Raw genomic sequence first — 15,000 nt, 5'->3', positions numbered from 1 at the left:
GTTTATCTCTGTTCTGTCAGATGCTCTCTCTCTCCTGAAGCCCCCCCCCGCTGCTCTCCCTCCCTTTACCTCAATCCCCTCTTCACCTTTTCCCAACCATCACACACACACCCTGCTGTTCCCTGCAGGGGGTGGTAGGTAGCCTAACGATTAAGAGCGTTGGGACAGAACCCCCAAAGGTTGCTTGTTTGAATCCTTGAGCCGGGCAATGTGGAAAAATGAGGCGTTCCGCCCTTCAGAAAGGCATTTAACCCATGAACTGCTCCCCGGGCACCGATGACATGGGCATCGATTTAAGGCAGCCCCCTGCACCTCTCTGATTCAGATGGGTTGGGTTAAATGCTGAAGACATTTCAGTTGAATGCATTCAGTTGTGCTTCTGACTAGGTATCCCCCTTTACAACTGACTAGATATCCCCCTTTACAACTGACTAGGTATCCCCCTTTCCCTTTCCAACTGACTAGGTATCCCCCTTTACAACTGACTAGGTATCCCCCTTTACAACTGACTAGGTATCCCCCTTTCCTTTACAACTGACTAGGTATCCCCCTTTACAACTGACTAGGTATCCCCCTTTCCCTTTCCAACTGACTATCCCCCTTTACAACTGACTAGATATCCCCCTTTACAACTGACTAGATATCCCCCTTTACAACTGACTAGATATCCCCCTTTACAACTGACTAGATATCCCCCTTTCCAACTGACTAGGTATCCCCCTTTACAACTGACTAGGTATCCCCCTTTCCCTTTCCAACTGACTATCCCCCTTTACAACTGACTAGATATCCCCCTTTACAACTGACTAGATATCCCCCTTTACAACTGACTAGATATCCCCCTTTACAACTGACTAGATATCCCCCTTTCCAACTGACTAGGTATCCCCCTTTACAACTGACTAGGTATCCCCCTTTCCCTTTCCAACTGACTAGGTATCCCCCTTTCCAACTGACTAGGTATCCCCCTTTACAACTGACTAGATATCCCCCTTTACAACTGACTAGATATCCCCTTTCCCCTTTCCCTTTCCAACTGACTAGGTATCCCCCTTTCCCTTTACAACTGACTAGATATCCCCCTTTCCAACTGACTAGATATCCCCCTTTCCCTTTACAACTGACTAGATATCCCCCTTTCCCTTTACAACTGACTAGATATCCCCCTTTCCAACTGACTAGATATCCCCCTTTCCCTTTACAACTGACTAGATATCCCCCTTTCCCTTTACAACTGACTAGGTATCCCCCTTTACAACTGACTAGATATCCCCCTTTCCCTTTACAACTGACTAGATATCCCCCTTTCCCTTTACAACTGACTAGATATCCCCCTTTACAACTGACTAGATATCCCCCTTTACAACTGACTAGATATCCCCCTTTCCCTTTACAACTGACTAGGTATCCCCCTTTACAACTGACTAGATATCCCCCTTTCCAACAGACTAGATATCCCCCTTTCCCTTTACAACTGACTAGGTATCCCCCTTTCCCTTTACAACTGACTAGGTATCCCCCTTTACAACTGACTAGGTATCCCCCTTTCCCTTTACAACTGACTAGGTATCCCCCTTTCCAACTGACTAGATATCCCCCTTTCCCTTTCCAACTGACTAGGTATCCCCCTTTACAACTGACTAGGTATCCCCCTTTACAACTGGCTAGGTATCCCCCTTTCCCTTTACAACTGACTAGGTATCCCCCTTTACAACTGACTAGGTATCCCCCTTTCCCTTTACAACTGACTAGATATCCCCCTTTACAACTGACTAGGTATCCCCCTTTCCCTTTACAACTGACTAGATATCCCCCTTTCCCTTTACAACTGACTAGATATCCCCCTTTCCCTTTACAACTGACTAGATATCCCCCTTTCCCTTTACAACTGACTAGATATCCCCCTTTCCAACTGACTAGATATCCCCCTTTCCCTTTACAACTGACTAGATATCCCCCTTTCCCTTTACAACTGACTAGGTATCCCCCTTTACAACTGACTAGATATCCCCCTTTCCCTTTACAACTGACTAGATATCCCCCTTTCCCTTTACAACTGACTAGATATCCCCCTTTACAACTGACTAGATATCCCCCTTTCCAACTGAATAGATATCCCCCTTTCCCTTTACAACTGACTAGATATCCCCCTTTCCCTTTACAACTGACTAGGTATCCCCCTTTACAACTGACTAGGTATCCCCCTTTCCCTTTACAACTGACTAGGTATCCCCCTTTACAACTGACTAGGTATCCCCCTTTCCCTTTACAACTGACTAGGTATCCCCCTTTCCAACTGACTAGATATCCCCCTTTCCCTTTCCAACTGACTAGGTATCCCCCTTTACAACTGACTAGGTATCCCCCTTTACAACTGGCTAGGTATCCCCATTTCCCTTTACAACTGACTAGGTATCCCCCTTTACAACTGACTAGGTATCCCCCTTTCCCTTTACAACTGACTAGATATCCCCCTTTACAACTGACTAGGTATCCCCCTTTCCCTTTACAACTGACTAGGTATCCCCCTTTCCAACTGACTAGATATCCCCCTTTCCCTTTACAACTGACTAGATATCCCCCTTTACAACTGACTAGATATCCCCCTTTCCAACTGACTAGATATCCCCCTTTACAACTGACTAGGTATCCCCCTTTACAACTGACTAGGTATCCCCCTTTACAACTGACTAGGTATCCCCCTTTCCCTTTACAACTGACTAGATATCCCCCTTTACAACTGACTAGATATCCCCCTTTACAACTGACTAGGTATCCCCCTTTACAACTGACTAGGTATCCCCCTTTACAACTGACTAGGTATCCCCCTTTACAACTGACTAGGTATCCCCCTTTCCCTTTACAACTGACTAGATATCCCCCTTTACAACTGACTAGATATCCCCCTTTACAACTGACTAGATATCCCCCTTTCCCTTTACAACTGACTAGGTATCCCCCTTTACAACTGACTAGGTATCCCCCTTTACAACTGACTAGGTATCCCCCTTTACAACTGACTAGGTATCCATCCCCCTTTCCCTTTCCAACTGACTAGGTATCCCCCTTTCCAACTGACTAGATATCCCCCTTTCCCTTTCCAACTGACTAGGTATCCCCCTTTCCAACTGACTAGATATCCCCCTTTCCAACTGACTAGGTATCCCCCTTTCCAACTGACTAGGTATCCCCCTTTCTCCTCCCTTACCCTCAACCACCACACCCACCCCCCACTCTCAGACAAATACCCTAGAGCAGGGATGGGCCACTTGTGGCCTACAGGACACATACCAAATACCCCAGAGCAGGGATGGGCATCTTGTGGCCTACAGGACACATACCAAATACCCCAGAGCAGGGATGGGCATCTTGTGGCCTACAGGACACATACCAAATACCCCAGAGCCGGGATGGGCATCTTGTGGCCTACAGGACACATACCAAATACCCCAGAGCAGGGATGGGCATCTTGTGGCCTACAGGACACATACCAAATACCCCAGAGCAGGGATGGGCATCTTGTGGCCTACAGGACACATACCAAATACCCCAGAGCAGGGATGGGCATCTTGTGGCCTACAGGACACATACCAAATACCCCAGAGCAGGGATGGGCATCTTGTGGCCTACAGGACACATACCAAATACCCCAGAGCAGGGATGGGCATCTTGTGGCCTACAGGACACATACCAAATACCCCAGAGCAGGGATGGGCATCTTGTGGCCTACAGGACACATACCAAATACCCCAGAGCAGGGATGGGCAACTCGTGGCCTACAGGACACATACCAAATACCCCAGAGCAGGGATGGGCATCTTGTGGCCTACAGGACACATACCAAATACCCCAGAGCAGGGATGGGCATCTTGTGGCCTACAGGACACATACCAAATACCCCAGAGCAGGGATGGGCATCTTGTGGCCTACAGGACACATACCAAATACCCCAGAGCAGGGATGGGCATCTTGTGGCCTACAGGACACATACCAAATACCCCAGGGCAGGGATGGGCATCTTGTGGCCTACAGGACACATACCAAATACCCCAGAGCAGGGATGGGCATCTTGTGGCCTACAGGACACATACCAAATACCCCAGAGCAGGGATGGGCATCTTGTGGCCTACAGGACACATACCAAATACCCCAGAGCAGGGATGGGCAACTTGTGCCAAATTCCAGTACAATACACCAGGTGTCATTTAGAGTGATGACAGTACAATATACCAGGTGTCATTTAGAATGATGACAGTACAATACACCAGGTGTCATTTAGAATGATGACAGTACAATACACCAGGTGTCATTTAGAATGATGACAGTACAATACACCAGGTGTCATTTAGAATGATGACAGTACAATACACCAGGTGTCATTTAGAATGATGACAGTACAATACACCAGGTGTCATTTAGAATGATGACAGTACAATACACCAGGTGTCATTTAGAATGATGACAGTACGATACACCAGGTGTCATTTAGAATGATGACAGTACAATACACCAGGTGTCATTTAGAATGATGACAGTTAGAACAGTACGATACACCAGATGTCATTTAGAATGATGACAGTTAGAACAGTACAATACACCAGGTGTCATTTAGAGTGATGACAGTATAATACGCCAGGTGTCATTTAGAATGATGACAGTTAGAACAGTACGATACACCAGGTGTCATTTAGAATGATGACAGTTAGAACAGTACGATACACCAGATGTCATTTAGAATGATGACAGTTAGAACAGTACAATACACCAGGTGTCATTTAGAATGATGACAGTACGATACACCAGGTGTCATTTAGAGTGATGACAGTTAGAACAGTACAATACACCAGGTGCCATTTAGAGTGATGACAGTACGATACACCAGGTGTCATTTAGAATGATGACAGTACAATACACCAGGTGTCATTTAGAGTGATGACAGTTAGAACAGTACAATACACCAGGTGTCATTTAGAATGATGACAGTTAGAACAGTACAATACACCAGGTGTCATTTAGAGTGATGACAGTACGATACACCAGGTGTCTTTTAGAATGATGACAGTACGATACACCAGGTGTCATTTAGAGTGATGACAGTACGATACACCAGGTGTCATTTAGAGTGATGACAGTACGATACACTAGGTGTCATTTAGAGTGATGACAGTACGATACACCAGGTGTCATTTAGAGTGATGACAGTTAGAACAGTACGATACACCAGGTGTCATTTAGAATGATGACAGTACAATACACCAGGTGTCATTTAGAATGATGACAGTTAGAAAAGTACAATACACCAGGTGTCATTTAGAGTGATGACAGTTAGAACAGTATGATACACCAGGTGTCATTTAGAGTGATGACAGTACGATACACCAGGTGTCATTTAGAATGATGACAGTTAGAACAGTACGATACACCAGGTGTCATTTAGAGTGATGACAGTACGATACACCAGGTGTCATTAGGTCATGTGACTGTGCATCAGCAGTTTCTCTCTAGTTATTTCAGTCACTGACAATCACTCAATTAGCCATGTCAACTAAACCTGTTTAGATTGGTAGTTAGTCTAGTCAGCTATCTAAACTTATACAGACCGGTCACGCAGGGCGTGTGCCCAGGGGCCCTGACCTCTAGGGGCCCTGACCTCTAGGGGCCCTGACCTCTAGGGGCCCTGACCTCTAGACGCCCTGACCTCTAGACGCCCTGACCTCTAGACGCCCTGACCTCTAGACGCCCTGACCTCTAGGTGCCCTGACCTCTAGGGGCCCTGACCTCTAGGCGCCCTGACCTCTAGGCGCCCTGACCTCTAGGCGCTCTGACCTCTAGGCGCCCTGACCTCTAGGGGCCCTGACCTCTAGGGGCCCTGACCTCTAGGCGCCCTGACCTCTAGGCGCCCTGACCTCTAGGCGCTCTGACCTCTAGGCGCCCTGACCTCTAGGGGCCCTGACCCCCAGGAGGTCTCCATTGATTTTGTTTGTCACTCAGATATTATATTATCATGGCAACATTTGCAGAATTGCAGGAAATTTGCTTTGAAATTGCAAAAATATTCTCTCCACCCCACAGAAAAATGGATAGAATTGCAGGAAATTAGCTGTAAAACGGAAATTGTCTCTCCGCTGTCAAGACAGTAAAACGTTTTGCCCGCGAGGGCCCCCAAAACGCTCGCGCCAGCCCTGACTAGTGGTATAATGCCTTTAGTTAAGACTGTTACCGAGTGTAACTGCACAAATCAGTTGACTGGATGTGTATGGATGTGTCTATGCAGACCTGCGAGCCTCTGCAATCCCTCATGATGAGTTCTGATTTTTGGTGAACCCCCATCAAAGAGAGATGGAGAGAGAGAGATCCCCACCTCCCCCCTCTCTACGGTCTCCCCTTGGTCTTAAACACAGAGCACTATCTGAGCTCAACTCTCCTCTCTCTTTTTCTATGTCTCTCTCCTTTCTCTCCTCTCTCTCTTCTCTTTTCTCTCTCTCCTCTCTCTCCTCTCTCTCTTCTCTCTCCTCTCTCTCTTCTCTCTCTTCTCTTTTCTCTCTCTCCTCTCTCTCTCATTTCTCTCTCCTCTCTCTCTTCTCTTTTCTCTCTCTCCTCTCTCTCCTCCCTCTCTTCTCTCTCCTCTCTCTCTTCTCTTTTCTCTCTCTCCTCTCTCTTCTCTCCTCTCTCCTCTCCTCTCTCTTCTCTCTCCTCTCTTTCCTCTCTCTCCTCTCTATTTTCTATCTCTCCTCTCTCTCCTCTCTCTTCTCTTTTCTCTCTCTCCTCTCTCTCCTCTCTCCTCTCTCCTCTCTCTCTTTTCTCTCTCTCCTCTCTCTCCTCTCTCTCTTCTCTCTTCTCTCTCCTCTCTCTTCTCTTTTCTTTCTCTCCTCTCTCTCTCTTTTCTCTCTCCTCTCTCTCTTCTCTTTTCTCTCTCTCCTCTCTCTCCTCTCTCCTCTCTCCTCTCTCTCTTTTCTCTCTCTCCTCTCTCTCCTCTCTCTCTTCTCTCTCCTCTCTCCTCTCTCTCTTCTCTTTTCTTTCTCTCACTCAATTCAAGGGTATTGGCATGGGAAACATATGTTTACATTGTCAAAGCAAGTGAAGTAGATAATAAACAAAAGTGAAATAAACAATAAAAATGAACAGTAAACATTACACTCACAGAAGTTCCAAAAGAATAAAGACATTTTCAAATGTTATATTATATATATATATACAGTGTTGTAACGATGAGCAAATAGTTAAGGTACAAAAGGGAAAATAAATAAGCATAAATATGGGTTGTATTTACAATGGTGTTTGTTCTTCACTGGTTGCCCTTTTCTCGTGGCAACAGGTCACACATCTTGCTGCTGTGATGGCACACTGTGGTATTTCACCCAGTAGATATGGGAGTTTTTCAAAATTGGGTTTGTTTTCTAATTCTTTGTTGATCTGTGTAACCTGGGGGAAATATGTGTCTCTAATATGGTCATACATTGGACAGGAGGTTAGGAAGTGCAGCTCAGTTTCCACCTCATTTTGTGGGCAGTGAGCACATAGCCTGTCTTTTCTTGAGAGCCATGTCTGCCTACGGCGGCCTTTCTCAATAGCAAGGCTATGCTCACTGAGTCTGTACATAGTCACAGCTTTCCTTAAGTTTGGGTCAGTCACAGTGGTCAGGTATTCTGCCACTGTGTCCTCTCTGTGTAGGGTCAGTCACAGTGGTCAGGTATTCTGCCGCTGTGTACTCTCTGTTTAGGGTCAGTCACAGTGGTCAGGTATTCTGCCACTGTGTACTCTCTGTGTAGGGTCAGTCACAGTGGTCAGGTATTCTGCCGCTGTGTACTCTCTGTTTAGGGTCAGTCACAGTGGTCAGGTATTCTGCCACTGTGTACTCTCTGTGTAGGGTCAGTCACAGTGGTCAGGTATTCTGCCACTGTGTCCTCTCTGTTTAGGGTCAGTCACAGTGGTCAGGTATTCTGCCACTGTGTCCTCTCTGTTTAGGGTCAGTCACAGTGGTCAGGTATTCTGCCACTGTGTACTCTCTGTTTAGGGTCAGTCACAGTGGTCAGGTATTCTGCCACTGTGTCCTCTCTGTTTAGGGTCAGTCACAGTGGTCAGGTATTCTGCCACTGTGTACTCTCTGTTTAGGGTCAGTCACAGTGGTCAGGTATTCTGCCACTGTCCTCTCTGTTTGGGGTCAGTCACAGTGGTCAGGTATTCTGCCACTGTGTCCTCTCTGTTTAGGGTCAGTCACAGTGGTCAGGTATTCTGCCACTGTGTCCTCTCTGTTTAGGGTCAGTCACAGTGGTCATGTATTCTGCCGCTGTGTCCTCTCTGTTTAGGGTCAGTCACAGTGGTCAGGTATTCTGCCGCTGTGTCCTCTCTGTTTAGGGTCAGTCACAGTGGTCAGGTATTCTGCCACTGTGTCCTCTCTGTTTAGGGTCAGTCACAGTGGTCAGGTATTCTGCCACTGTGTCCTCTCTGTTTAGGGTCAGTCACAGTGGTCAGGTATTCTGCCGCTGTGTCCTCTCTGTTTAGGGTCAGTCACAGTGGTCAGGTATTCTGCCACTGTGTACTCTCTGTTTAGGGTCAGTCACAGTGGTCAGGTATTCTGCCGCTGTGTACTCTCTGTTTAGGGACAAATAGCACTTTAGTTTGTTCTGTTTAAAAAAAATCCTGGAGAGATGAACCTGGAGAAGAGTCCCCTAAGCAAGCTGGTCCTGGAGCTCTGTTCACAAACACAAACACACCCCACAGAGCCCCAGTACCAGCTTCCTTAGGGGACTCTTCTCCAGGTTCATCTCTCTGTAGGTGATGTCTTTGTTATGGAAGGTTTGTGAATCGCTTCCTTTTAGGTGGTTGTACATTTTAACATCTCTTCTAACACCTCTCTCTCTCCATCTCTCTCTCTCTCCCCAGCCACAGTCCCCTCTCCCTCCTCTGTCTCTCCATCTCTCTCTCCCCAGCCACAGTCCCCTCTCCCTCCTCTCTCTCACCAGCTCTCTCTCCCTCCTCTCTCTCTCCATCTCTCTCTCCCCAGCCACAGTCCCCTCTCCCTCCTCTCTCTCACCAGCTCTCTCTCCCTCCTCTCTCTCTCTCCATCTCTCTCTCTCTCCATCTCTCTCTCCCCAGCCACAGCCACAGTCCCCTCTCCCTCCTCTCTCTCACCATCTCTCTCTCCCTCCTCTCTCTCTCCCCAGCCACAGTCGCCTCTCCCTCCTCTCTCTCTCCATTTCTCTCTCCCCGTCTCTTCCCCTGTCTCCCCTCCCTTCTCTCCCCCCCGTCTCTTCCCCTGTCTCCCCTCCCGTCTCTCCCCCCCGTCTCTCCCCCTGTCTCCCCCCCCGTCTCTCTCCCCCTGTCTCCCCCCCCGTCTCTCCCCCCCGTCACTCCCCCCCGTCTCTCCCCCCCGTCTCTTCCCCCCGTCTCTCCCCCCCGTCTCTTCCCCTGTCTCCCCCGTCTCTCCCCCCGTCTCTCCCCCCGTCTCTCCCCCTGTCTCTCCCCCCGTCTCTTCCCCTGTCTCCCCTCCCGTCTCTCCCCCCTGTCTCTCCCCCCCGTCTCTCCCCCCCGTCTCTCTCCCCGTCTCTCCCCCGTCTCTTCCCCTGTCTCTCCCCCCGTCTCTTCCCCTGTCTCCCCTCCCGTCTCTCCCCTCCCGTCTCTCCCCCCCGTCTCTTCCACCCGTCTCTCTCCCCGTCTCTTCCCCCGTCTCTCCCCCCGTCTCTTCCCCCGTCTCCCCTCCCGTCTCTCCCCTCCCGTCTCTCCCCTCCCGTCTCTTCCCCCGTTTCTTCTCCCGTCTCTTCCCCTGTCTTCCCCCCGTCTCTTCCCCTGTCTCTCCCCCGTCTCTTCCCCTGTCTCCCCTCCCGTCTCTCCCCTCCCGTCTCTCCCCCTGTCTCTTCCCCTGTCTCTTCCCCTGTCTCTTCCCCTGTCTCTCCCCCCGTCTCTTCCCCTGTCTCCCCTCCCGTCTCTCCCCTCCCGTCTCTCCCCTCCCGTCTCTCCCCCTGTCTATTCCCCCGTCTCTCCCCTCCCGTCTCTTCCCCTGTCTCTTCCCCTGTCTCTTCCCCTGTCTCTTCCCATGTCTCTTCCCCTGTCTCTTCCCCCTTCTCTCTCCCTGTCTCTTCCCCTGTCTCTTCCCCTGTCTCTCCCCCTGTCTCCCCTCCCGTCTCTCTCCCTCTCTTCCCCTGTCTCTCCCCCTGTCTCTCCCCCCCGTCTCTTCCCCTGTCTCCCCCCGTCTCTCTTCCCGTCTCCCCTCCCGTCTCTCCCCCCGTCTCTTCCCCTGTCTCTCCTCCCGTCTCTCCCCCCCATCTCTCCCCCTGTCTCTCCCCCCCGTCTCTCCCCCCCGTCTCTCCCCCCCGTCTCCCCTCCCGTCTCCCCTCCCGTCTCTCCCCCCGTCTCTCCCCCCGTCTCTCCCCCTGTCTCCCCTCCCGTCTCTTCCCCCCGTCTCTCCCCCCGTCTCTCTCCCCGTCTCTTCCCCTGTCTCTTCCCCTGTCTCTCCCCCCATCTCTTCCCCCGTCTCTTCCCCCGTCTCTCCCCCTGTCTCTTCCCCTGTCTCCCCTCCCGTCTCTCCCCTCCCGTCTCTCCCTCCCGTCTCTCCCCCCGTCTCTTCCCCCCGTCTCTTCCCCCCGTCTCTCTCCCCGTCTCTCTCCCCGTCTCTCCCCCCGTCTCCCCTCCCGTCTCTCCCCCCCGTCTCTTCCCCCGTCTCTTCCCCTGTCTCCTCCCCCGTCTCTTCCCCCGTCTCCCCTCACGTCTCTCCCCCCTGTCTCTCCCCCCGTCTCTTCCCCCCGTCTCTCTCCCCGTCTCTCTCCCCGTCTCTTCCCCCGTCTCTTCCCCTGTCTCTTCCCCCTTCTCCCCTCCCGTCTCTCCCCCCGTCTCTCTCCTCGTCTCTCCCCCGTCTCTTCCCCTGTCTCTCCCCCCGTCTCTTCCCCTGTCTCCCCTCCCGTCTCTCCCCTCCCGTCTCTCCCCCCCGTCTCTTCCACCCGTCTCTCTCCCCATCTCTTCCCCCGTCTCTCCCCCCGTCTCTTCCCCTGTCTCTCCGCCCGTCTCTTCCCCTGTCTCCCCTCCCGTCTCTCCCCCCCGTCTCCCCTCCCGTCTCTCCCCCCCGTCTCTTCCCGTCTCTCCCCCCCGTCTCTTCCCGTCTCTCCCCCCCGTCTCTTCCCGTCTCTCCCCCCCGTCTCTTCCCCCGTCTCTTCCCCAGTCTCCCCTCCCGTCTCTCCCCCCCGTCTCTTCCCCCGTCTCTCCCCCCGTCTCTTCCCCTGTCTCTGCCCCCGTCTCTTCCCCTGTCTCCCCTCCCGTCTCTCCCCCCCGTCTCCCCTCCCGTCTCTCCCCCCCGTCTCTTCCCCCGTCTCTTCCCGTCTCTCCCCCCTTCTCTTCCCCTGTCTCTCCCCCCGTCTCTCCCCCCGTCTCTCCCCCCGTCTTCCCCCCCGTCTCTTCCCCCGTCTCTTCCCCCGTCTCTTCCCCCGTCTCTTCCCCCGTCTCTCTCCCCGTCTCTTCCCGTCTCTCCCCCCGTCTCTTCCCCTGTCTCTTCCCCAGTCTCTCCCCCCGTCTCTCTCCCCGTCTCTTCCCCTGTCTCTCCCCCTGTCTCCCCTCACGTCTCTCTCTCCACTTCTGCTTCTCTCCCCCCCGTCTCTCTCCCCCCCGTCTCTCTCTCCCCCGTCTCTCTCTCCCCCATCTCTCTCTCCCCCGTCTCTCTCTCCCCCGTCTCTCTCTCCCCTTCTGCCTCTCTCCCCTCCCGTCTCTCCCCCCCTGTCTCTCTCTCCCCCCTGTCTCTCCCCCCTGTCTCTCTCCCCCTGTCTCTCCCCCCTGTCTCTCCCCCTGTCTCCCCCCCTGTCTCCCCCCCTGTCTCTCCCCCTGTCTCTCTCTCTCCCCCTCTGTCTCTCTCTCCCCCCCTGTCTCTCTCTCCCCCTCTGTCTCTCTCTCCCCCCTTGTCTCTCTCTCCCCCCTGTCTCTCTCTCGCCCCCCCTGTCTCTCTCTCTCCCCCCCATCTCTCTCTCCCCCCGTCTCATCCCCTGCCTCCCCTCCCGTCTCTCCCCCCCGTCTCTCCCCCCGTCTCTTCCCCTGTCTCTCCCACCGTGTCTTCCCCCGTCTCTTCCCGTCTCTCCCCCCGTCTCTTCCCCTGTCTCTCCCTCCGTCTCTTCCCCAGTCTCCCCTCCCGTCTCTTCCCCCGTCTCTTCCCCCGTCTCTCCCCCCGTCTCTTCCCCTGTCTCTCCGCCCGTCTCTTCCCCTGTCTCCCCTCCCGTCTCTCCCCCCCGTCTCCCCTCCCGTCTCTCCCCCCCGTGTCCCTTCCCGTCTCTCCCCCCCGTCTCCCTTCCCGTCTTTCCCCACCGTCTCCCCTCCCGTCCCTCCCCCCGTCTTTTCCCGTCTCTCCCCCCGTCTCTTCCCCTGTCTCTCCCCCCGTCTCTTCCCCAGTCTCCCCTCCCGTCTCTCCCCCCCGTCTCTCCCCCCGTCTCTTTCCCCGTCTCTCCCCCCGTCTCTTCCCCTGTCTCTCCCCTCGTCTCTTCCCCTGTCTCCCCTCCCGTCTCTTCCCCCGTCTCTTCCCCCGTCTCTTCCCCTGTCTCTCCCCCCGTCTCTTCCCCTGTCTCACCTCCCGTCTCTTCCCCCGTCTCTTCCCCCGTCTCTTCCCCTGTCTCTCCCCCCGTCTCTTCCCCTGTCTCTCCCCCCGTCTCTTCCCCTGTCTCCCCTCCCGTCTCTCCCTCCCGTCTCTCCCCCCCGTCTCCTCCCCCGTCTCTTCCCCCGTCTCTCCCCCCGTCTCTTCCCCGTCTCTTCCCCCGTCTCTTCCCCCCGTCTCTCCCCCCGTCTCTCCCCCCGTCTCTCCCCCCGTCTCTCTCCCCGTCTCTTCCCCTGTCTCTCCCCCTGTCTCCCCTCCCGTTTCTCTCTCCCCCGTCTCTCTCTCCCCTTCTGCCTCTCTCCCCTCCCGTCTCTCCCCCCCTGTCTCTCCCCCCCTGTCTCTCCCCTGTCTCTCCCCCCCTGTCTCTCCCCCTGTCTCTCTCCCCCTGTCTCTCCCCCTGTCTCTCCCCCTGTCTCTCTCCCTGTCTCTCTCCCCCTGTCTCTCTCTCCCCCTGTCTCTCTCTCCCCCTGTGTCTCTCTCCCCCTGTGTCTCTCTCCCCCTGTCTCTCTCTCCCCCTGTCTCTCTCTCCCCCTGTCTCTCTCTCCCCCCTGTTTCTCTCTCTCCCCCCTGTCTCTCTCTCTCCCCCTGTCTCTCTCTCTCCCCCCCTGTCTCTCTCTCTCCCCCTCTGTCTCTCTCTCCCCCCTGTCTCTCTCTCCCCCTCTGTCTCTCTCTCCCCCCCTGTCTCTCTCTTCCCCCCTGTCTCTCTCTCCCCCCCTGTCTCTCTCTCCCCCCGTCTCTCTCTCCCCCCTGTCTCTCTCTCCCCCCCTGTCCCCCCCCCCCCTTGTGTGTGTTGCCTTTAGGGTAGGTGTTTATGTTCCTGCCTGCTAGCCTTGTTCATTACATTCTGTTTGTACTAATGGTCTGTGGTTTGTCTTTCTCCACAGTGTCCTTTCTTCCAAAGACAGAAGATGAAGACAGACATCCTATACACAGAGGAGGGTTCCTCCACAATGGAACCCTGGTCCCTATGTAGTGCACACTATATGAAATAGGGTGTCACTAAAGCACTAGGGTTGCAAAGGGAGGGTATATTACTGGAAAGTTTACCAGTAAACTACGAGAATGTTTGGTAACTTTCAAGGATTTTATGTAATCTATTACTTGACATCTAGTGGCCCGGTTGGATACTTCCGATTATCACAGGTGTCTGTAATTGTGAAATATCACATAATTAAATGATATTTTAAAATAAAAAATATATAATTACAAAGCTGTAAAATATTATCTTAAATATAAACCATCAACTTAGTGAATATCATTGGTGTTTAATATGAGAGTTTCAGTATGAAATATAAACCATCAACTTAGTGAATATCATTAGTGTTTAATATGAGAGTTTCAGTATGAAATATAAACCATCAACTTAGTGAATATCATTGGTGTTTAATATGAGAGTTTCAGTATGAAATATAAACCATCAACTGAAATATATATTTCTATTTTTTACACTTATTTATTTTATTATGTCAACATGTATTTGTTGTCAATGTTGTTAATGTTTATTAAAAGCAATTATATTGTCGATTTTAGATGTTTTATTCATGAATTAGACCGTTTTCTCCTCAACCACATGTTCTATCTACTAGAAAGTTATGAACAATATCCACACAGATATAAATATTATATATTAATAAACCGTTTTAAATATAAAGTTAAGATTGCCGTATATTTTTGGGTTTAATTACGATAATTAGTGAAGATTACGGTCATTTTGTTATTTAATCGCCAGTAACTTTGCCTCGTAAGGGGACATTCAGAGTCGGTCTGCTTCTATAGTAAACGAACTGTCACAACGTCATTGATACCCATTATTATTTTACTAAAGGATTATTTTACTAAAGGATTATTTTACTAAATGATTATTTTTTTTGTGTCAGAATTTTGCACTTAAATACTATATTTTTTATAAAAAGGCGAATGTTGAGCAATATTATTTTATTATTATTATTTGAACTTCTGGATTTGCATATTGCTAACTATTTTCCTTTTCTTGACTTTTCCATTTGTATTTGTTGGTGTTTTTGTTGTAAAGGGATTGAATATACTTATTTTTAGAGTTTTATAACAAATGATCAACTGCTTATATAAGACACGTTTATACCCGGAGAGAGAAAAACATATGTGGACATTTGTTGCCTTCACTTTAGACTTTTAAAATAAATAAATGAATATATTCACAAGTGTTGTCTTTCTGACTGTAGCGTTCTATAGTGAGGTCATGATCCCTTAAAGAGGTAAGAGTGAAGAGCCCCTATGGGCCCTGGTCTAAAGTAGTGCACTATATAGGGAATAGGGTTCTATAGGGCCCTGGTCTAAAGTAGTGCACTATGTAGGGAATACGATTTTATAGGGCTCTGGTCTAAAGTAGTGCACTATATAGGGAATAGGGTTCTGTAGGGCCCTGGTCTAAAGTAGTGCACTATATAGGGAATAGGGCT

General features: G+C 51.2%; 1 protein-coding gene across 1 annotated transcript in view; it reads left to right on the top strand.

Annotated features, from left to right (window-relative positions):
• Window positions 1-14,739, top strand: part of LOC139409828 (methyl-CpG-binding domain protein 2-like) — a 157,666-nt gene extending 142,927 nt beyond the window's left edge. Inside the window, exon 7 of the mRNA XM_071155215.1 lies at window positions 13,447-14,739. The gene's annotated coding sequence lies outside the window, so the exon portion shown is untranslated. The remainder of the gene's footprint in view (window positions 1-13,446) is intronic.
• The last annotated feature ends 261 nt before the right edge of the window (window positions 14,740-15,000 follow it).

This window comes from Oncorhynchus clarkii, chromosome 5 (genome assembly GCF_045791955.1).
Source record: "Oncorhynchus clarkii lewisi isolate Uvic-CL-2024 chromosome 5, UVic_Ocla_1.0, whole genome shotgun sequence".
NCBI lineage: Eukaryota > Metazoa > Chordata > Actinopteri > Salmoniformes > Salmonidae > Oncorhynchus > Oncorhynchus clarkii.
Note: the sequence above shows the minus strand (reverse complement) of the source record. Positions and strands in the feature narration are given on the sequence as shown.